The 24,031-nt window shown below is 34.8% G+C and overlaps 3 long non-coding RNA genes across 4 annotated transcripts; 2 read left to right on the top strand and 1 right to left on the bottom strand.

The window, feature by feature from the left end:
- Positions 1-12,518: 12,518 nt before the first annotated feature.
- Positions 12,519-22,552, top strand: LOC127841720 (uncharacterized). 2 transcript variants are annotated; one of them, XR_008031283.1, is made up of 2 exons: positions 12,519-12,680; positions 21,128-22,552. It is a non-coding gene; the product is annotated as an uncharacterized LOC127841720 (long non-coding RNA). The 2 variants fall into 2 exon arrangements; XR_008031284.1 differs by lacking the exon at positions 12,519-12,680 and adding an exon at positions 20,069-20,491.
- LOC127841710 (uncharacterized) lies at positions 14,054-17,146 on the top strand. The gene is made up of 3 exons (XR_008031273.1): positions 14,054-14,141; positions 14,950-15,096; positions 15,632-17,146. It is a non-coding gene; the product is annotated as an uncharacterized LOC127841710 (long non-coding RNA).
- LOC127841716 (uncharacterized) lies at positions 17,573-19,158 on the bottom strand. Its single transcript, XR_008031279.1, has 2 exons — positions 19,063-19,158; positions 17,573-18,127 (listed from the first exon to the last, which is right to left on the bottom strand). It is a non-coding gene; the product is annotated as an uncharacterized LOC127841716 (long non-coding RNA).
- Positions 22,553-24,031: the final 1,479 nt, after the last annotated feature.

Raw genomic sequence — 24,031 nt, 5'->3', positions numbered from 1 at the left:
GACTTTTACGTAACTTTTGTGGATACGAATTTCAAAGGTCAAAGCATCTCCACATGTTGTGATTTTGGCGGAACATCCTGCCACGTCGCCTTGAATAGTGAAATTAAGTTGACGTCATCATTATTATTGTTGTTTATTAATGTCAGTTATACATTTTAACGTTATTAAAAAAGTTCAAACCTGGATTGCATATCTCTTCACATTAACAACCAAACTACAGTTTTAATACAATCGCCAACAGTACATAATTATCAAAAACCTTTGACCTTTATGTTTATAAACGTCCTAAATATCCATCCCAGTAACTGCCATACTCATTTTGCAGTTCCGTTTATAACTAGGGTTCGCAGCTTGGACCAAATTGGCTCTGTTATAAAAGAGTTCCAGTTTATCAATATCTGAGGTTTTTCGTGTGAAAATTGCACAACTTTTTAATATGCATTCGACCTTTGACCTTCGATTTTCTAATTAAAAATTTTCTTGCAAATTTTTTATATCAAAACTATTTTTAATCTGATATAAATGTGTACAATTTAAAAACTGGTATCTTTCAATTTTCCTTTCCAGGATGGTTTTTAACTCCGACCAATTAGAAATAGTGTATTAAAATACCGAAGTTAAACAGCCAATGAGCAGCAGTGTACTGAAACCCAGCATGTAAACTCCTTCTTTAGGTAGATTCCTGCAAAGCCCTCTTGAGGGCATGCTTTAAAATGGAGCACATCCATTTAAAATATGTGCCATGATATCCTAAGAAGAACCTCCGAGTATATTTCATGATGATTGGGCAAACAATATGACTTCTAGAGTGTTCTTAGTGTTAGCAAAAGCTATATAAGGAAAACTGACCACCCCTCTGGCAGCCATGTTTTTCAATGGACCAGAACCATTTTTGAATTCAGCATTAGAACAGAATGATGGCCTGAGCAAGTTTCATGAAAATAAGGCAAACCATGTGACTGCTAGAGTGTTCACAAACTTACTTAAAAATATTTAGTTTGTTATAAAAGTTGCAATTCAATGTATATTTTCCTGAACGATCACTAATGCTTTTATTATCTTCTTATACCAGCACTAGCCAGCTTAGTGTTGTCTTTTACATCTTATCAGAGATAAAGATCTATTGACTTTGTCACGCGCTAATGCTTTTGCGATATGAATGCACATTTTTATTGTTATTGCACCTGTTTCATTTGTGTTCTTCATTTTTGCGACTCGAAACGACTGTCGTGTGACCGTTGTTTTCAGTTTAAACATGACTTTCGAAGTGAAATAATTTTATACTGGCCGTTGGCCGCTATGGTCAATTGACCGTTATTCTCAAGTGTATTATAGAATGATTTTCGTGGGGGGGGATCCAGACTGACCGTTGACTGCAATTGACCCTTATTCTCAAATGACCGTTGAACAATTATTACTATGTCAGCCTTCAAGACGTTTCTTTATTTATAGAAAACATTATGATCCCTCAGCATGGCTATTTCTAACTTCATCAAGTAATGTACAAAACCACACTACCCCAGAGGTCATGAATAAGCAGTTAACATGCAACATGTGCACACATATTTAGAAAATATGTAGAGAATGTAAAAAGGTGGATGTACATTTATGACAATTGTTTGGATGTTCATATATGTAAAATACAGAAACAGAAATATGGTTAGACAAGTATGCCATATTAAAAGACTGCATGATACAGGGTTAATATTATAATACTCTAGCCTTATCCTGTGGAATTTCAATGAATATAACTAAAACTATACAGTATAAATTTACTCCCACAACGTATGAAGTAGGAATAATGCTTTTTACCAACTTTCTATCTGAATCAAGTCTAAAACCATGGCCCATGCCAAATAAATGGATTATCAGTTTAATAAAAAAAATAAACTATCCTGCATAGGAAAATACTCTAAATGTTGTTTTTTTGGAAAACCTTTTTGATAATTTGTGGTGAATTCATTTTGAAATGTGGAAACCTTTTCTATAATTTTGCTTTTGTTGTTTAAGCAGTATCTACAGTCGGTTTTGATCTGTGACATGCACAGTTATTGGATACACCTCTGTGTGGAGGGCGTGTATCCAGCTGCCTCAGCAATGATTGGCTGATATGATAACCCAGAACAATTTGATTGACAGCTGGCATGTCAGTTGTCAAGGATGACAGGCGCAATGAACCTGATAATCTTTAAGCGGGCAAGTGGAGTTATTGCTTGTCAAACTACACAAGCGAGAATAATTATGCTCACTGAAGTCACGCACAAATCTGCACCAAACTCTATAAAGCTATGAAAATCAGATTATAGAGACAATTAAAGCGCATGAAAAAAATGGGGTCCATGGCCGACTAAAGATATATTGTCCATTGCGTAAAATATCACCATATACAGAATCTGCAGTGAAGTCATGTCTGGCAATATGGATATTAAAAACTGGCCAGTCTCTGGACATAAACTGACAATAGGGGAAATACAAGGACAAGTGAATTCAAGATGCTTATAATATGTCATGGTTAATATAAGAAATGAGACATTTCATAATGAATACTAATACATGTACTAGAAAACAAGAGGGCCATGGGCCAAAAAGTGCTCACCTGAAATCCAGGAACCATATATTATGAGGTGTTGTTAAGAATAATCAAAGTACTTAATAAAACATTAATTTCTTGGCACATTTTTATTTTCGAGCTGAGATATCATTAGAACAAATGTTGTGACCAAGTTTCAGGAATATTTTTCAAACAAGGATATCAGTAAAACTCCCCAATTATGCTTTGTCGATATATATGGGTTAATTGTGTGGAAAAAAGTGAGACCTTGAGAAAATCTAATATTAGCCTCAGTGACCTTGACCCCAGTGACCTCAAACCTCATCAAATTAGGTAGAGGTCCATGCAAGGTACCTACATGCCAAATATGAAAGAGATCGGTAAAGTATTGAAGGTGCTATGAGAAACTGTAACAAAAGTGTGACGGAAAAATCTATTATTAGCCTTGGTGACCTTGACCTTGACCCCAGTGATCTCAAACGTCATCAAAAGGTAGAGGTCCATGCAAGGTATCTACATGCCAAATATGAAAGAGATTGGTAAAGTATTGAAGGTGCTATGAGAAACTGTAACAAAAGTCTATTATTAGCCTTGGTGACCTTGACCCCAGTGACCTCAAACCTCATCAAAATGTAGAGGTCCATGCAAGGTATCTACATGCCAAATATGAAAGAGATCAGTAAAGTATTGAAGGTGCTATGAGAAACTGTTACAAAAGTGTGACGGAAAAATCTATTATTAGCCTTGGTGACCTTGACCTTGAACCCAGTGACCTCAAACATCATCAAAAGGTAGAGGTCCATGCAAGGTATCTACATGCCAAATATGAAAGAGATCGGTATAGTATTGAAGTGATATGAGAAACTGTAACAAAAGTCTATTATTAGCCTTGGTGACCTTGACCTTGACCCCAATGACCTCAAACATCATCAAAAGAGAGAGGTCCATGCAAGGTATCTACATGCCAAATATGAAAGAGATCAGTAAAGTATTGAAGGTGCTATTAGAAACTGTAACAAAAGTCTATTATTAGCCTTGGTGACCTTGACCTTGACCCCAATGACCTCAAACGTCATTAAAAGGTAGCGATCCATGCAAGGTATCTACATGCCAAATATGAAAGAGATCGGTAAAGTATTGAAGGTGCTATGAGAAACTGTAACAAAAGTGTGACCGAACGGAAGTACGGAAGTGCGGAAGGACAAACTGGCAACTATATGCTCCCGATATATATATATGGGGAGCATAAAAAGTTACTTGTAGATTGCTAACAAGATTTTTTTTTAATTGACCTTAATGATGCCATGTAATTGGTTTTAAACTCTGAAGCCAAAATTTTATTGGGCAAATGTTCTGACCAAGTTTCAAGAAGATTAGACAATAAATACATGTTTCACTATAGCCATAAAAGGAAAACTGCCCCGACCCATGGCAACCATGCTTTTAAACAGACAAAAAACTTGCCTGAGATATCATTTAAACAAATAATCTGCCCAAGTTTTTCATGAAGATTTGAAAATAAAGTTGGCTTCCAAAGTGTTAACAAGGTTTTATTATAGCCATATAAGGGAAACTAACCTACCCCTGGCTGCCATGTTTTTCAATGAACCAGGACCATTTTCAAACTCAGCTCAGATGATATAAGAAAATATGTTCTGAGCAAGTTTCAGGTCCGTTTGTTTTGTGATCAGGTACGGGCTTTTTTAAATACCAGGAATACCCATGCAATGTTTAATGGGCATTTAACAATAATATATCATACTTGAGAAGATTCTTGGTATATCATGGTATACCAGGCACCACAGTTTTTCAAGGCCAGGGTTTTTTATCTGATTTTGGGGAATGGGCCTGGCCTTTTTTGAGGGGAAAAAAAAGCGCGCAAATGCCTGATTAGGGGGAAAAAAATCACGCGAAACGCTGGATTTTGGGGAAAATAAGGAAAGTCTTAAATAATCAATTCATTATATTTTGCTGTTTTTCAAAACAAAATCAAGGCAACAGATAGTTTAATTATGCAATATGTTATATTTTCTACACTGGATCAGGTTAACTTATGTATTTAAAGTTAAAAAAAAAATTATTTCAATATTTAATTATCTAAATCTGAAATAAATGTTTTGATATACTGTATAATGCATGAAATGCACATTTTCCACGAGGAAAATCTAGGTTTTCAATAGAATTCTCCTAAGTAACTGTCCATGATTTTATTGTGAACGAGTACAGATTACCGACCAATTAGTGTGCTTGGTATAAGCCACTGAAATTATCGATAAATATTGAAACGGGATTATTCACGCATGACTAATTTACAACCGAGGGAATCTTCGCGGCCTTAGGACCATACTCTGATACTAGTCAGCGAAGTAGTTTGGACAAAGGGCAATTAAGATAATATCAATAAGGGTGCGGAAAACAGCAGGTGCTCATGTCATGAAAAGGCAGGGTGGTGACCTTTGGAAAGGGCAGCGTGTTGCTAAATGGCTTAGAAAGGGGCAAAACGGCCTGAGGAAAACACTATTAGACTGTGGAAGTTTGCACAAGACCCACCCAGTAATTAGGAGAGTTGAACCCATACAGTTTGGGACTATCAATTCCTTAGTGAGAACACAGAACAAAGGGAAATAATTCTGCCAAAACTTATCATCGCAACAAATTCCTTTTTCATCAATCATCTTCACCTTAAAATAATTCAACTTTGAAAGCCTAAGCGAGATACACCCAATATTGAAAAGGATTTATAAACAAACATTTTTTGGGGGAAACCTTTATGTTTACAACAGCCGAACATAAGCTGTCAATGTAGAACTTTGCACAAACACAAAGACAAACACATTTGTGCACATCTTGTTCAAACATATTAATTTTTGTGAAAAAGTGATTACCTTCAGTCTGTAGGATTATAGCGGGCAGATTTTATCAAATGAAAAAATGGCGGTTATTATGATTATTTATGATAATGAAATAAATATTTCCAAATGGGCAATTAAACTTTTGCCTAACAATCACAACTTTAACCGCTAATTTTTGGTGTCAATAACGGCAACTGAAGAAAATTCACAAAAAAGGTTAAATGAGCATTAAATAACAACTTTACAACAAATCACAAAATAAACATTCCTTTTAAATAACATAATAACATGCTCATAAATTTGGTAAAACAAATATTTTCTTTTCATTATTACAATGTCCCCACTTTTTGTGGCAAAAATAAGCAGTGTTTTGTTTTCACCACTTTGGGAATGGGGCCTGGCCCCTTTGGATTGGGAAAAATTCTTTTTTTTCCACTAATTTTGGGAAATAAGTGTTGATTTTTTGCTAACCAACACTCTTAAATTGGGCCTACAAGTGATTTGAATATAATGTTAACTAAAGTTCAACTTACAGAGCCAGACCCGAATTGGAACGAAAACAAGATGTGTTTGTGAAACACAATGTCCCCCTATATGACTTTGACCTTGAAGGATGACCTTGACCTGACCCTTCACCACTCAAAATGTGCAGCTCCTTGAGATACACACGCATTTCAAATATAAAATTGCTAACTTCAATATTGCAGAAGTGACATTACATGAGCAATATTGACCCATATATTTGACCTTGAAGGATGACCTTGACCTTTCACCACTCAAAATGTGCAGCTCCATGAGATACACATGCATGCCAAAAATCAAGTTGCTATCTTCAATATTGCAAAAGTATTCATAAAATAAGCGATTTGGGCCACATATATTTGACCTCTGACCTTGAAGGATGACTTTGACCATGACCTTTTACCACTCAAAATGTGCAGCTCCATGAGATACACGTGCATGCAAAATATCAAGTTGCTATCTTCAATATTGCAAAAGTATTTATAAAATAAGCGATTTGGGCCACATATATTTGACCTCTGACCTTGAAGGATGACCTTGACCTTTCACCACTCAAAATGTGCAGCTCCATGAGATACACATGCATGCCAAATATGAAGTTGCTATCTTCAATATAGCAAAAGTTATTGCAAAATGTTAAAGTTGGCGGAAACCAACCAACAGACCAACCAACCAACAGACCAACCAACCAACAGACAGGGCAAAAACAATATGTCCCCCACTACTATAGTGGGGGACATAAAAATCACTGATAAGTCTTATTTAATTATTCATTACATTACTGGAATAGGGTATTATAACTGCATTTATCTAAGAAATGCAGAAAAAAGCATAGTAAAACAGGTTCCTGTTATTAGTTCATGCATAAACCTATTAGCTGTTGTTTGTAATGGTTTGGAGGATTGACATTCCACAACCTAGATGTTTTGTGCAGGATAAACAGAACTTTGCACTGATAACCCAAATTAAAAGACTCCATCAGCTCCATTAAAGCCCTTTCAAGCCAAGTCATTATTTGCGCCAAGTACTTTGCACCCTAACCCTTACCCACCAAATATATATTACACAATTTAGAAAAAATATAAGAGTATTATAATTAACATTTTGAATATTGTATTTGTCAGGTATCAACAGCAGTACAACATTGTATTTTCTCTTCTTGCAGACAGTGTTTCTCGTTAAGAGATTAGAGTTAAATGATTAAACTGCAAACATGGATACATTAAATGAAATACCAATTTAAAAAATAAACAATGTCATTCTTATAAGCTCTATAAAAAAGGAAATGAGCTATAAAATTGTGAACTTGGCATGTTTGTATGTTATCATGCTTTTAATGACACGCAAGGCCCCTTCATGGACAATGAACACCTGCGTTTGACTAAAATCAAACATTGAATATATTATCCCTCATAAAATAAGGTTCATCATATCTGTTTACATGTTTACCATATCAGGGCTCGAATTTAACTTTTTTTTCTACTTGCAAAAAATTGCGAGCAGCTTTAATACCAACTCGCAAAATCAAAAGCATTCTCGCAAATTTGATGGAAACATACAAACACCTTGGACATTAGTTTAGTACTATTTAAACAAAATAAAAGTACTTAACATGTATACACATTTTATTTCTGCAACCATACAAAGATATCAGTTCCTTGGACCATAAGGACCCACATCAGGTTGATTGACCATCTTCATCTACAACAAGTTTTAGTCTTATTTTAAGGTATTTTTCCCATTAATTCACTGTTTTCGTAGAAGGATTTAAAATCCGTTTTTTCTAACTAAACGGTTAACTTTGCTTAATCTTTTGCATTATGTATATTTTGTGTTATTTCCGTCTGTGGTTATAAAGTGAAAAGTCGACTGTTTCAATTCCTTTGTACCAATACCATCCGCGTATCTGTATATACCAGTCTACATACAAGGTGCGCGCTTACGCATAAGGGTACTTGGGCGTCCTATAAATTGACTTAAGATTTAGCGATCATGACATCGAGCAGCATTATACCTACTCATTTCTTTTCAACATTTATTTACTCGCAAAAAAATACTAGTGGCTTTAAACTTAACTCGCAATCGGTATTTTTTACGCGCATTTTGCGAGTGTGCGAGTGTTAATTTCGAGCCCTGCATATATACCTTTTTATAAAAGCAAGTTAAGCACTTTTTTACTGGCTTTTGGCATGCAATTATTTCAATATATTATCCATGTTGCATTGTGTTTCACCCAGACAGCTTACAAAATAACAAGTTTGGTGCTTATATTACACACATTTACATATCAGCAAAGGAATCTAGACATGGCTGCTTTTAAATCATGTAATCTAAGAAGGATGTACCAAAATAAATGGTTTAAACAGGAACTGGAGACGCCAGCACCTGTATGACAGTTGCGAACAATAGGCTCTCTTACTTCATGTCTCGCAATGTTTTGCTATGCTTTACATACCATTGTGTATCAAAATTAAAATAATTACAACAAGAGAGCCTGAAAATCCTAAAAGTCGCTCACCTAAAATACAAAGAAACTGACCTGTTCAGTGCGGCCCAAGACAACATAAGACCACATGTTCTGACAAGTGTCATGAAGAGTGAACTATACATGAAACATTTAGAGCGTTAACAAGGCTTAACTATAGCTATATAAGTATAAATTGCTCTCCCCTGGCAGCCATGTTTTTGAACAGACAAGAAACATTTTTATATTCATCATTAAAACAAATTTTCTGACCAAGTTTCATGAAGTTTGGACAATATAGGCTATGTGACTTTAAAAGTTTAAAGATTTTACTATAGGCATATGATGAAAAATGCCTCACAAACGTTTTTCAATCAATCAGAATCGTTATCGATCTTGTCCAAGGTATCATTGGGACATATCTTTTGACCAAGTTGCATGAAGATCGGACAGTAAATGTGGCCTCAAGAGTGTAAACAAGGTTTTACTGTATCCATAAATAGCCATATAAGGAAAAATGCCCTGCCCCTTGCGGCTATGTTTTTCGAGCAACAGGAACCTTTTTCAAACTCGTCCAAGATATCATTGGGACAAATCTTCTAACAAAGTTTCATGATGATCGGACAATAAATGTGGCCTCAAAAGTGTTAACAAGGTTTTACAAAAGCCATAAGAGGAAAAAATATGGCGCCCCCTTGCGGCCATGTTTTTCAACCATCCAAAACCATTTACAAACTCGTCCACGATATCATTGACTCAAATATTCTAACCGAGTTTCATGATGATCGGACAATAAATGTGGCCTCTAGAGTGTTAACAAGGTTTTACAATAGCCATATAAGGAAAAATTATAGCGCCCCCTTGCGGTCATGTTTTTCAACCAACCGTAACCATTTACAAACTTGTCCAAGATATCATTGACATAAATATTCAAACCGAGTTTCATGATGATTGGAGAATAAATGTGGCCTCTTGAGTGTTAACAAGGTTTTACTAAAGCCATATAAGGAAAAAATACAGCGCCCCCTTGCGGCCATCTTTGTCAACCAACCCAAACCATTTTCAAACTGGTCCAAGATATACTTGGCACAAATCTTTTTATAAAATTTCATAAAGATCGGACAATACATTTGGCTTCTAGAGTGTAAACAAGGAAAATGTTAACGCTGCACGACACACAACGCACAATCGACGACAGACAACAGGCAATCACAATAGCTCCCATTGTGCTGAGGTGAGCTAAAAACAACAGCAAATATTTGCATGATGTTAACTATCATGTAAAATATATCACCTATACACTGATGACATATGTTTGGACACTACAAAGAGTATATCAACCAAATGTTAGGGTCATCATACATGTTTTGTTAATTGTCTTAATATTAAAATGCCTTGAACAAACTCATGCAAATATTTTACCTATGTTAGTTTGACTTGTACATTAACTCTAAGGACCAGAGCTACAGATAAGCTGCGTATTTGCGTAAATACGCAATAAAAAATAGGTGGATACGCAAATTTTTTTTAATCTGTGCGTGTACGCAAAACAAATCGCCGATACCCAATTCGAGCTGCCTTCTATGCGTAATGAAAAATCCTGTTTTGTTTTGGCCGTCTTGAATCGAGTCTTAATCGACAAGCGCTTGTTTTTATCTGGTAACGTATCATTCTATACATAGATGGTGATGTCACTACGTTATTATCACAGACCGGTGTGGCACAATGGGTAACGTATTTACCGATCGTTTAGATGATCACAATTGCGAGTCAAACAAAATGGCGTCTCTAGACAGACGAAAAGTTTCGCAAAAAAAATACAAAAACATTTAGATTCCTTTGTCGTGGTAAATCAATCTAAATATAAAACAATTGAAAAGGGCATAGTTGATGACTATAATGAATTTTGTTTGGGTCATTTTCGGTCAAAATACACTATATTATACTACCACAATACCGTTCCAAACCCCTATGATGGGGTGTGTTGGGTTTCTAAAACAAAAGTACTGGCCCATATTATTGGAACAAAAACAAGTAGAAACACATTCGATGAGTGGGTTGAGAAATTCCCTTGTCTTCAGATTGTTGAATCTGATAGCAGAAAGATGGAACAACCTATACTGCGATTGAATACATAACAGTGACTTTATGTAGGTACGGTTTTGAGAAGCTAAATTCACGTTTTATTGCAAATACCCAATTCACTTGTTTGTTTTGGTACAAATACCCAATTATTTTTCTATATGAGCGGGCATCATACTTTTGGATACCCAATCACGTTTTCCATTACCCAATTCATTCTTATTTTGAAGGGTATTACCCAATTACCCCAAAAAGCTTATCTGTAGCTCTGCTAAGAACACAGGGGTTGCATGAAGCACAATAGTGATTTTTTGCAGCATCTTAATTTAAACATATATGATAAGTACTGACCTAAACTTACAACAGCTAATGATCTGCCTTACAGCAACATTTATATTTATGATTTCAAGTTATTTAAATCTTCCTCATATAAATTATAATGCTGGATCAGTTGTTTTATGCCCATACTTAAAGGTTTAAGGGTTCAAGTATTGCATCCAAACATTTGATATTTGTTGATTTTGTTTTTTTACACACATGCAAATAACACTGTTACATTCGCGTCATATGAAAATTGGTCTTATGGCATATGCGGCCTGTGTAGCTAAAGCCCAGCCTGCGCACTTGCTTAGTCTGGTCAGAGGCAACGCTTTCCGCTATAAAAAAGCATGCAAGGTTTCGTGGAATCTCCTGATTATTGTCCTAGGTATGCAGTAACATGTTTACAAATACCGGTATGTAACAGTCAGTACCGAGTATGGTTGAGTGGTTTAGGCTATATAATTTCCAATGGACAAATGTTTGAGCACAGCTGGGAAGAAATGCTTTTCTCTCCAAAATTTCATTATAAACGATCTCTACAGTTCCATGGTTAAAACCAAGCAATTTAAGGCATCCATTGACACACTTCAAAAAATGCCCCAAACACTGTACAAATCCCTTTAATATTTTAATTGGCTTCTTAGTTACACTTTCCATACAGAAATCTTTTATAAACATTCAAAATACAATTGTATCGTTTTATAAATATCAAATAAGAATAAACCTATGTATTATACCCCACATTTGTATGTGTCTGGCTAACCGGTTATTATAACTGATCATACTCAAGTCTGAAGTTATAATTATTTTGTAGACTTATTATTACTGACTTAGTAAGGTATTTGCGCAAATCAATGGTATTATGCTTTGCATATACAATTTAATCTGTAAACAAGAGCTGTCACCATAGGATGACATATGCCCCCTATTAACGCTTTGATAGAAGATATGAGCATTTTTCGAAACCTAAACGCAGATTTTGAAACCTAAAAGCGGTCCCTAAGTTAAAGGTCAACGTCAAAGGGGTGAAAATGTTTGTGCATATGGAAAAGCCTTGTCCATATATACATGCATACCAAATATGAAGGTTATATCTCAAGGGACATAGAAGATATGAGCATTTTTCAAAACCTAAACGCAGATTTTGAAACCTTAATGCGGACCCTAAGTTCAAGGTCAAGGTCACAGGGGTGAAAATTTGTATGCGTTAATGGAAAGGCCTTGTTCATATACACATGCAAACCAAATATGAAGGTTATACATGTATCTCAAGGGACATAGAAGTTATGAGCATTTTTCCAAACCTAAACGCAGATTTCGAAACCTAAACGCGGACCTTAAGTTCAAGGTCAAGGTCACAGGGGTGAATATTTGTGTGCGTATGGAAAGGCCTTGTCCATATACACATGCATACCAAATTATGAAGGTTATATCTCAATGGACATAGAAGTTATGAGCATTTTTTGAAACGTAAATGCAGATTTCGAAACCTAAACGCGGACCCCAAGTTTAAGATCAAGGTCACAGGGGTCAAAATTTGTGTGCATATGCAAAGGCCTTGTCCATATACACATGCATACCAAATATGAAAGTTATATCTCAACGGACATAGAAGTTATGAGCATTTTTCGAAACCTAAACGCAGATTTCGAAACCTAAACGCGGACCCTAAGTTCAAGGTCAAGGTCACAGGGGTGAACATTATTTTCCGTAAAGCCTCCGGCTTTCACATGTATACTTAGCATATCGGGATGACGATATCGAGTGATCCGCATTTTAAATAACGCGCTTAAAAACACCACGTGACTCACCTACATACCCGGATATTCAACCAGATTTTACCATTCTTCGATTTGGCGTTCTGTCGAGTGGTTCGTTCTCTGGACAGGTAGGTAAATTCCTGTTGAAATTGATTGTATCTATCGTTTTTATTGTTTAATACTGCCTTACTAAGGACGTAGTCCTAGTATTTAATTTGTTTGGCAATAATTAGAGCAAAAATATCTGACGAGCTTTGCTCGCGGAAAACACTGTCCGAAATTTCGGATGTGATGATTTTTTATTGCCATTTGTTCCCAGTAGGACATTAAAGTATGTAGTAATTAATAAAACGAAAGGCAAGGCAGTTGTTTGCTCAAAGGTTTCTTATAATACATGTGTAATTTATTCAAAAAGTAAGTTAAAAGACTGACAGAAATATGTCGTCAGCTTCTATGAGCACGTGCATCGGAAAACACTGTCCGAAATTTCGGATTTTGGATGTGATGATTTTTTATTGTCATTTGTTCTCAGAAGGACATTATAGTTTATAGTTATTAATAAAACGAAAGGCAAGGCAGTTGTTTGCTAAAAGGTTGCTTATATATATGTGTAATTTATTCAAAAAGTAAGTTAAAAGACTGACAGAAATATGTCGTCAGCTTCTATGAGCACGTGCATCAATCCAATAATGAATTCCAATGTGTTTTCTTTTTCTAAATTGTCCAAGCAAGAAATTGAATATTTGAAATTGCTTTTGGAGTAAATTCCGATGACGTAGTCACGGAAAATGATGACATTACCCACTATTATGGGCATAATTTATACAATTGACCAAACATCCATTTGAAAATGGACCATTATGATAGTGACAATAATGTTCACTTATAGTAAAATAATATAATTATAATAAAAAGAATACTGGGCTGAGTTCTCAGCAGACGTGTTTGATGGTATTGACAATGATCCCTCCTCAGAGGTTTTTGGGGATTTGCCTAATTTTAAGGGCACTTGAAAAGGAAGTTGCCATTCCCCAATATTTGGCTAATTTGATTAACACCGTTTGTTCTGTTCAGTGTGACACTGATTCAATTGTTTTTTAAGATATAAATTACCAGATAATTGTTTGTATCTGGGTGCACCTTTGATTAACAATGAAATTTGGAAAGTCCTAGGAAAAAGGGCAAGGTCACAAAATCAGGACATGGTGGAGATTTAGAATTTAGCGCCGTGGCAACAGGGATTGTGCCTATTATTAAGTTGGCCAATATGGTAAGGACACAGATTGCTAATAGTCCTGAGGTTATTAATTTAGTCTCTTATATGACCATAATGTACTATATAATCTATCTCTTAGGCGCAGGTATATGATAAGACCAAATGTAAACAAAAAGTATTCAAATCTGTGTAATGTTTGGTGATAATATTAGCAAAGAAATTCTAAACTGTGACAATTGTTTTGCTTTGTGAATGATATGAGAATGCGAGCGTTCTATGCAAGACCCTTAACACCGGGGATGAACAACTTTTGTCACGTGACCGCAAAAGTCAACGCCGGTTGCAGAAACAGATTGTAATCTTGTACATTAAGGTAAGTTTTGTTGTTTTTTCATATAATCAAAATTTCAGTTTTTAACAAGTGATAGCCTATGACACAGTATACTAAATAAACTTTTATTTGAAATGATTCCATTGCCTTTACTGTTTCCACTTTCCGAGAACACTTCGACACAAAATTCTGAAATGCATTGCAAACGCTGTTTGTTTATGTGGTGTTGATGATTTTCTTTCAACAATATTGGTTTAACGACTGAATTAGTATGATTTTACACTTCATTTTAATATATTTAATAAGATTCATGACAAAAATAGCGGTGCAAATTGAAAAATATCTTATTTTTTTGTTTTGTTTTGTTTTGCAAACGCAGGTTGGTATTTCTTGAGCAATAGGAAATGGCAAACGCAGGTTGCGAGAATATTCAAAGGATAATGAAACGCACACTGTACACATTTTTGAAAGTCTTCTAAAATATGATATGGTTACAAATACGAAAATATTAACTATTCAACACAATATATGACTACGGAACTTCAATTGAGGACATTTAAACAGAGCGGAAATATGCTTATCAACACATTAAGTACTGTTACAAGTATATTGAACCACAACGTGCGTTGCCTCCTTTAAGCGGACCTCGAATGACGCTAAACGCGCCAAAACTCACGAAAATCCCGTGCATTAGTAAACACGCATGTTTATTGAACTGTGACGAAAAGAATAGCAGATAGTGTGTCACATCCAATCACTTGCGTTTCATATCTCTTTTGGTGTAGTCTTTAAAACTTTATAAAAACATTTTAGAAATATATTTTAACAAAAAGTAATTCTTTCATTACAGAAACATGACGCTCGTGTGTGAAATCTGTGGAAAGACATTTAAATCGAAGTGGGGGTTAAAGCTTCATGATAAGCGCCACAGAGGGACTGGACGATTCGCCTGTTGTGGAAAAACATTTTACACAAAACAGGCGTTCAACAGACACAGGTTTGTATTTTTTTTGTTTTTTGTACAATGCTAGGTTCTGTCGGTTTAAAAATCAAGATACAATTCAACATAGGTCATTGCATTCTGAGCGAAAGTATGTTTTTATAACCTAGTTGCAAAGCACTATTTAAAATGTTTTGAATGGTGTTTTCGAAAAAAGCCGGCTTTAAAACACTTAACACATTATTACTAGTGTGGTGCATATTGGTGTGCTCATTATAGTATTTAGTTTTTAACGACCATAATTGTCCAGATAAATTTCAATGCAAATTGTCACTGAACAATTGGAATTTACACCGTATAAATCCAGAATGTACGCGTTCCGATACTTCACGTATGTAATTGGACCCTTAAACATATTATTTAATGCGTATTTTGGATTTTGAAATGCGTAAATACGCGTTAACGCGCCTTATCTGGAGCGCTTCTGACGACCATCATTTTGTTAAGTTCCACATTGTTATGGATAATATTCTGTGTGTATTTTTCTGTATTGAATAATAATTCAACAGTTCCATTTGTTTTTGTTATATAGATGCAGCATTCATGGTGTTGAAAAGCCGTTCCCCTGTGAACAATGCGGCAAAAAGTTTTCAACCAAAGATGACCTGAATCGTCACGTCCGGAGGGAGGTTGCTGCAAAGCAATTTACCTGCTCAATTTGCAATGCAACGCTCCGGGAGAAAATTGACCTTCAGGCCCACCTTGCCACCCACAATGGAGAGAAAAACTTTGCTTGTGATATGTGTGAAAAGAGGTACAGGCACCGCAGTAGTCTATCAAAGCACAGATCTGCAAAGCACCGGGCCTAGTCATCTGTTGCATGACGATGATAAGACCAAGAATTATTTTTAATTCTTACCAATGTGCCGTGGTTATTTTCTTAATTATTGAAAATACAGACTGTCATACAATAATATATAGTATTACGCGTGTTTTTGCGTCTTAAACATTGTGTTTCATATCGTTTATCTTGTGTTGTTTTGTTTGATATTCCTGTTTTTAATAAGATTATTGTTGTAATATTTATCATTCTAATTTAAAATGATTATGATAATGGTTGATCTCATACAAATTATTGTGTTCATTATTGCTCATCTGTGATTACTGTTGATCTCAGCCCATGAATTGTGATTTATATTGATTATCTGTGATTATTGTTGATCTTATCAAAATAATTGTAATTTATGTTGATTATCTTTGAATTTTTTATCTTAACCTATTAATAGTGATTTATATTATCTGTGATTATTGTTGATCTTATCAAAATCATTGTGATTTATGTTGATTATCTGTGATTATTGTTGATCTCAACCGATTAATTGTGATTTATATAACCAGTGATTATTGTTGATCTTATCAAAATCATTGTAATTTATGTTGATTATCTGTGATTATTGTTGATCTTTTCGAAATCATTGTAATTTATGTTGATTATCTGTGATTATTGTTGATCTTTTCGAAATCATTGTAATTTATGTTGATTATCTGTGATTATTGTTGATCTTTTCAAAATCATTGTAATTTATGTTGATTATCTGTGATTATTGTTGATCTCACCATATCCGCTGGAATATACATTTGAGCCGCGCTCTGTGAAAAGGGGGTTTAATGCATGTGCGTAAAGTGCAGTCCACATAGGCTAATCAGGGACGGCACTTTCCGCTTTTATGATATGTTTTGTTAAAAGAAAGTCTCTTCTGAGCAAAAATCGAGTTTATCGGAAAGGTTTGTCCCTAATTAGCCTGTACGGAATGCACAGGCTAATATGTGACGACACCTTACGCACATGCATTAAACCCCCTTTTCACAGAGCGAGACTCATTTGTAATCTGCGATTTTTGTTTATCTATTTCGAATCAATATGATTAAAATATATTTTTGGTGAGTTAGCTTTTTGTCTCATTGGAATCATTGTGCGAATTGTCAACAATTACATGTAAATCTGTAATTCCTTCTCAAGTTGCACATAGGCCAGTTTAATGTTTTGCGTATAAGCTATTATTGCGATACGGGATATTCTTTGCAGCAATAAAACAATTAATCTGCATATGTTTGGTTCGTTTTGTTGTTAAAGACACTGATCTTGTTTGCGTTCAACCGCTGGGTTTTTCAATGTTTTTCACAGTATAGTTAGACTTATCTCGGTGAAGTGTACTTTGTCATGGATGTAGTATGCCTTCAGCTTTATTTTAAGTATTATCTCCAACAATCATATTGTAAGATTGTCAGGATTCTCACGTTACACATAAAGACATTATATTGTATGACCAATATGAAGACACTAGTGATTTGCAAGGCGCCCATGTAAAGGTCAATAGTTATTATTATATTTAAAGTTTCGGATCAAAAGATAATGGTATACACCTAAAATGAAAACTATGTCTTGCAGAATAAGAGGAATCGATTGTTTTATTTGCTTCATGATACCTCTCTCCTTATAGGTCCACATTATTTATCATTATGCAACTAAAAGAAAGATACCTTTTTTTTAATTAACAAGATACAAGATACATGGCATTTTTTAGAAACTGTAATTTTAAAACTTGAAACAAATAACAGCAAACAAAATAAAGTTAGATCCAATATGTCTGTTGTTGTTTCAAATCCCCCAAAAAGGTTGAATATACCGGTAGGCCTCGTTAAATGAAGCATCCCACAGCGTCAATATAGGCAGCATATTATACGGCCCCAATATTGGTAGCTCCTCAATGCATAAACATAGAAAGAGCAACACAAAATCAAATTCAGTAGCATTACACGGAATCAATATAGGTAACGTTGGTTAACGAATATCAAAAATGACAGCTGTCTTTTAAAGAACTACAAACTGTCCTATGATATTATGATTTCCTTTTACGGGTCAATGTCAATTCCCATTTTTGATGTTAGAAGCATTTTGCTGTCATTTCGTCTTGCCCTCTCCCATCGGACACCCAACGTTCCCTTCTGGAGAGCGTTTCTGCTTGTTGACACGGTGTCAAATTTTCGTTTAGGTTCCTTCCGTTTTGGAATGTCAAATTCGTGGTCCCTGAAACATGATATTTGTAGAGATGATTCTCACAGTTCTTCTATAAATTGTTCCCTCAATCTTCACAGCTGAGCAAAACATATGCATACAATTGTGTTCATTCAAATTGCATTCTTTAACTACCAAATCTTAATATTAAGATAATATTTAATATTAAATATATTTGGACAACTAACAAAACAGCATGAGAAAAATAACATTCCGACAAATTATTTTTCAATTCTTTTGAGATCTTCATTTTACAATACTCCGCTCCGAATCGCGATTTATTTTATGATGATAATGGCGATGAAGATGGAGATGATGATGATGAAGATGTTGATGATGATTTGATTTGAACAGTACATATCGAGTATCGCTTCGTGTGTCGTGTGTCGCGGTCTGAAATTAGACCGCGTTACACGAAATTCGGATAATATGGGCGATATTTGAATAATAAAATATCGCGCGTCGCCGCGACTGTCGCGCAAAATATCGTGTATCGCTTCGTGTGTCGTGTGTCGCCCTTGATGAAAGAAGGGCAAGAATATAGATTCCGTAATCTTAACCAACCTGCGTTTGCCATAATCCAGCTTCAGCAAACTGCGTTTGCTCAACCAACCCGCGTTTGTAAATTTTTGAAATAGCAAGAACTGCCCAAATTAAATATAACAACAACAACTTATATCGCAAATACAATAAATCATCAAAAATTAAGCATCGTGTGCTCTCATTTTTCTAGAAATATGATTTATTCGTGAATGGAAAGTAAAAAAATATAAAATCAAACTGCGTTTGCATCGAAAATCTAAAGTTTGTGTCGAAGTGTTCTTAAAAACTGCAAAGCTTCGAAACAAGTGCAATGCGTCTTAATATGCGAAAAGGTATGAAGCATGTCATAAGCTTTGTATTGTCCAGAAATTTTAACATATTCTCTATAAAAAGATGAAAATTACCTGACGGAGCGGGATTCCTGATGTAATTCAACAACCTGCGTTGACTTTTGTGGTCACGTGACAAAAGTTGTTCATCCCCGGTGCTTAAGACGCTCTCTGGGTAGAAGTTTTTTCATCCTGCAACTTTTATTGGAAGTTTTGAACCTCCTAATGCCATTAGGTTCACCATACCCTCAAAGGGGTTCATACATAGGGGCAACTCGATCATGCGGTGCCTTTAGATAAGTAGACTATTCCCAATGCTACTGTTACTATGGCTGACCAGTCAATAAACTATTGGTATGCACTGAGGGAAAATTTAAGTATCACGTGCAAAAATGGGAGAAATTTTTACTAGACTCCTGGATTTTTCTGACTATTCCTGGCTAAACATTATTTCAAATGAAATTCCATTTAGTTTTGATCAAATATTATTTGTTAATGAGGAAGTAAATCTTTTACTTAAAAAAGGAGCGATTGTACAGTCAAGTGATGAAAACAATCAGTTTATTTCTAATATTTTTATAGTGCCTAAAGCAAATGAGAATTATAGACCAGTAATTAATTTGAAATATCTAATGAATTAATTGTTTATGAGCACTGTAAATAAGAAATGTTATATATGTTTTTGGATCTCATTCAGAAGAATGATTATTTTAGAGTATAGATCTGCAGGATACATATACTTTAAGTACCTTGGAGTGAACATGATCAAAGAATTTATTTTCGGATTGAATGGAACTCCATAAGTTTGATTGCCTGACGCCTAATTTAGCGCCAGCTCCAAAATTGTTAACATAAATTTACAGCCAATACATGCTTGGTTTAGATTTATGGAAATCATGTGTTTATATTATATTCTAGATGTTTCAATTAATATGCATCAAATTAAAGAGACCTGTTTACAAAATTCAAACCGGATTCTAGACATTTTGAAATTTTTAGGATTAATTATAAATAATTAAATATCTGTATTACAGCCTTCGCAGATAATAGTGATTAGTAGTCATTTTGGTTTTGTCATTGATACCGTCTGGTTTATGGTGTTTTAACAGAGGGCATAGCACAGAAGATTGTGACTGATTATGAAACTGTATTGCATACAAGGCATGTGAGAGTACGAGAAATTGTTTCCTTCACAGGCAGATACCATGTAGTTAATGCATTTTTTGCTATTCTAGAGGCGCCTTTGTATTATAGAAACTTAGAGCGCGATAAGTTTAGAGGTCATGGGGATATTAATGACTTTGATAAAGGTACATATTTGAGTAATGGAAGTAAGGAGGAGTTAAAACTGTGGATAACTATTGTGGTCTCTGGAAATGGAAAGACTATAAGGCAAAAGGATATTTTGTTTCACTTAGCAACTGATGCCTCTATGGAAGGATGGGTTTGTTATGTTGCAGATATAGTGAACAATATGCATATGGTAGATGGAGTTAAGAATAGTGTATGTAACATTCTATTAATTATTTGGAGCTATTTCCATCTTTTATTCTTTGCAATCCTCATTTTCTTGTCACTGTGATATTCACATTAAGATACAAAGTGTTAATGTTACTTCTGTGTCTTATATTACAGATATGGGAGCAATGAATTAAGGTCCTATGGATTGCTTGGTATAAGGCATTTGGATTTGGTGTTTTAATATACACAAATATTTTTTATTTCAGCAATTCATATTCCAGGAAATACTAATATTTAAGCAGATTTTTATTCTAAAAAGTTTTCAAACTCCACATAGTGGATATTAAATCTGATATTTTTTCTAGAAGTTGAAGACACCTGTTTTAGTCAGATACAGACCTTTTTGCGTCTAGGCTTAATACATAGATACATTTGTTTAATGGTTCTCAGAACTAGGGTCTTATGGTGTTGATGTATTTTATGTCTTGTAGTGGTATGTAGCCTTATATTTTCAACCATTTAATCTGATTGGCAAAATATGCAATATGATTATTTCTGATGAAGTATAACAGTCATTTTTAGTTTGTCCTGTTTGGAAAAGTTGATCACGGTATCAATTGGTATTGTCTAATATAATCATGGTATCCATTGGTATTGTCTAATATAATTTCTTTGCCAGTCAGGTTACTGAGACATCTGGACCTATTGTTTCATCCGCACAGCAGCATGGTGCATCCTCTCATTCATTCATTGAAGATGGTCGTGGTGACTATATCCGGCAATCATTGTCGAGTTGGGGAGTTTCACAAAGAACTGCAGAAATTGCCCTGTCAGCCTATATACCATGGACAAGGAATCAATATCGTTTGACCTGGAAAAAGTGGTATTTATGGTGTGGTTCAAAGGCTTTACAGTCCCTTTCAAATGACTGAAGGTGTAGTGGTGTATGACCTCCATGAGGATTAGAAATCCTATTTAGTGTTAAATACTCATTATGAAATGCTATTACAATGGTTACATTTGGTGTTCCAATATATTTTTTATAACTAAATTTATGTAGGAATATTTAATATTTGGCCAGTTCTTCCTAGATATATATATTCACATGGAGTGTGAGTACTGTTCTCAAATTTTATGGTCTTTGTATCCATTAAATAAACTGACTATGAAAATGATGACACTTTAGGTGTCTGCTTTAATAGCATTATCCTGCGTCCCAGGGCTTAGACTTAAGTGTTACTTAACACACTTAGGCTATATGAAGACAAGTAATAATAATGTGTGTTTTGTGTTTCCTAATCATCTCATAAACACTAATAAGCATAATAATTATCTGTTAGTTTTAGAAAATTTCATTATGAGAAATTGTATGTTATGCATACCGTGTTGTTTTATGTAAAATGTACTGAAGCCTTTAGAAAGCCTTTAGAAATGTATATTTTTTGTTAGTGTTTTATGTAACCTATGAGACAGTTACCACTTGTACTGCGGATAGATGGCTAAGGAAAGTCTTACAACTTCTGGTATAGACATTGGTATTTTTAAGGCTTGTGTGTTTACATCTGCAGCTACTTCTGCAGCATATAATAAAGGATGATCCTTCGTGGGCATTTTTCAAAACTCCAGACTGGAAATTTGACAAGAATTTTTATAACTGGAGTAGATAAATCAGTGTCAATTAATGACGCTGTGTTAGGTAGTTAATAATTATTATTTTAAACTAGTAATGAAATGTGTTGATGAAGATTGCATATCCAAAATGTTGTGTTGATGTGTTTTAACAGGGTTGAATCTCCTGTGAAAATGTCTGTAGTGTTACATCCATAAATGATTGATAATGATAGTTATGATGGAAGTCTTTAGTAAAAGATACTCGCCGTTGTTATTGTTTGTGTTCGGTTTTGTTGCTAGATTTAAAGATGCTAAGTATACATGTGAAAGCCGGAGGCTTTACGGAAAATAATGATCCATCATCCAAGCTTTAGTGAAGGATGATGGGCATTATTTGAGTAAAGCCGGAGGCTGAGCATGTATACTCCCACCCTTCTTTATGAAATTATATTATGTATTCTGAGAATATAATTTAATATATGGCTTTTCGGTTGATTGAAGTTTGATCAACTTTTTTCCCTTCCCTTTGTGCTTGTGTACGATTTTAAAGCAACAAAACAGTTTTAAAGAATGGTAAAATCTGGTTGAATATCCGGGTATGTAGGTGAGTCACGTGGTGTTTTTAAGCGCGTTATTTAAAATGCGGATCACTCGATATCGTCATCCCGATATGCTAAGTATACATGCTCAGCCTCCGGCTTTACTCAAATAATGCCCATCATCCTTCACTAAAGCTTGGATGATGGATCATTTTTGTGCGTATGGAAAAGCCTTGTCCATTATACACATGCATACCAAATATGAAGGTTATATCTCAAGGGACATAGAAGTTATGAGCATTTTCCGCAACCTAAACGCAGATCTCGAAACCTAAACGCGGACCCTAAGGTCAAGGTCACGGGGGTCAAAATTTTTGTGCATATGCATGCCAAATATGAAGGTTACATCTGAAGCAACATAGAAGTTATGAGAATTTAATAATTTATGAGAAACCTAAACACAAAGTGTGACGGAAGGACAGACGGACAGACAGACAGACGGACGGTCCGATCACTATATGCCCTCCTTTTGGGGCATAAAAACACCAGTGCTTAACTGGGATTCCAAGATCCTTTGGCATCGTTTGATATATCTGCGTGTAAAATGATATTTTAAGACTAAAATGATATTTTAAGTTAAATATAAAGTGAGAATTGTATTTTAAGCGCTAGAAAAGCCTTGCCTCCATTGCTAAGCCTAATCATGTCACTGTTATAATACTCACCTTAAATTTTATTTTTATACATTATATATAATTTATATATATATCGCCATGAATTTTCGGAACCATGTATGGTTCTATCCTCTAATACTTGATGAGGATAAAATATTCCTTAATTTACAACTTAAAATTCAATTAAAGTGATGTATAATATTACAGACGCGTTAGCCTCAGGTAGGGGAACAGAGTTAAAAACTATCATACCAAGATATGCTGTCAATACAAGTTGATCCCAGATACAACATGACCTTTACAGGGAAACATATCAGATTTCATGTCAATTAGTTTTCACTACAAGCTTTTTATAACATTTAATCCTTTTCCCCATTTTATCATCCTTGCAGTGTTTTGAACCGAATATTTAAGATTGTATCACCACCCCCACAATTAAAACTGAAAGCATACTCTTTACAACGTCCTTTACCGGACGGTTCGAGTCTCATAACAAATTAACAATATTGGGCGACAATGCCCATAATGGAAGATTCCTAGCCTGTCTGCCCTCAGCAGCCGACATTTTTCAGCATTTTACAATGGAAGCTAATTTTTTAATAGACACCGGCCCGAACCTGTGTCTATATAAACTTTCTACGAATACCATGAATCAATTGCATTTTGTTTTCCGATTTTCCTGATCGTTTAGTTATGATTGATTATTTATTTGTATGTGTTTTAAGTCAAATACAAATCGTAAAAACAATATATTGATCC

The sequence above is a fragment of the Dreissena polymorpha genome, chromosome 8, assembly GCF_020536995.1.
Source record: "Dreissena polymorpha isolate Duluth1 chromosome 8, UMN_Dpol_1.0, whole genome shotgun sequence".
Lineage (NCBI taxonomy): Eukaryota > Metazoa > Mollusca > Bivalvia > Myida > Dreissenidae > Dreissena > Dreissena polymorpha.
Note: the sequence above shows the minus strand (reverse complement) of the source record. Positions and strands in the feature narration are given on the sequence as shown.